We start from the raw sequence: 939 nt of genomic DNA, 5'->3' as shown, positions 1-939 counted from the left end.
CTCAGCCTTCGCCTGCCAGAGCATGGGTATATATCTGTTCGGTTGTGGCTTTGTTGTAATGCTTCTCTTCCGGTTTCTACAGGCCTGCTTCCAGTACTGTGGGAAGCCCATCTGAAAGTACTTGGGTCAGGATCTTTGAACTTTCAACTAGCAGCTAGAGCCTTGCCTCCCCATGTGGATAGGCTGTTATAGATGCTGTTATAGAACTTGAGGATCAAAACCTGTGCCCCAATTCAGGTCCTCCCTGCTACCAATCCTTAATAATCGAAAGCAGAAAAGAGAGAGTTATTCAATGTGGCCACATTGAGAAGGTGGACAATCTTTGGATTGATTTTTGGACAATGATTGGATGATCTTTGCGGTCTGTTTTGGGGTTTTGTTTCAGAAGTGAGATTAAAATTCAAAAAGAAGGCCAAGTACATGCATATTTAAGTGTGGCCATGTCCCCCTCCCTTCCCCATTGAACCATCTTGGTCTAGGCTTCGCAGTTTCAATGTGTAAGGTAGTCTGATAAATTCTCCCTGGCTGTGGCCTTTTCCTTCTCCCAATGTGAGTTTCCTGGGGGGGTTCCCATTTCTTTGGGGTTCATTGTTTTGATAGTCTTATATTCAGATTGAGCATCACACGTCTGTTTTTAGAATACCTACTGTCATTTCTGCTGGGTTTACTAAATATCAAACCACTGGAGTGCCAAACAATATGGGCTGAAGCCATACTTCTAAGTGTATACTTCCTTTTAAGGGTTCTAATACTTCATAGACATGCCTGCTGGGCAACAGCTCTGAGCCGTGGACCCTGAACAGCTTCAGGCTCCTTTATCAAGGGCCCTCCAGAATGTGAAGATCCCAGCTTAACTGTGTGGAACGCAGAACTGGACAAGGTAGCTTTATGGCACACACAGAATTGAGACTCAGGAGGCAAGGGGAAGCAAGGCCGTAA

The sequence above is a fragment of the Rattus rattus genome, chromosome 13 (genome assembly GCF_011064425.1).
Source record: "Rattus rattus isolate New Zealand chromosome 13, Rrattus_CSIRO_v1, whole genome shotgun sequence".
NCBI classification, from domain to species: domain Eukaryota; kingdom Metazoa; phylum Chordata; class Mammalia; order Rodentia; family Muridae; genus Rattus; species Rattus rattus.
The sequence above is the reverse complement of the archived record's forward strand: the minus strand, read 5'-3'. Positions refer to the sequence as shown.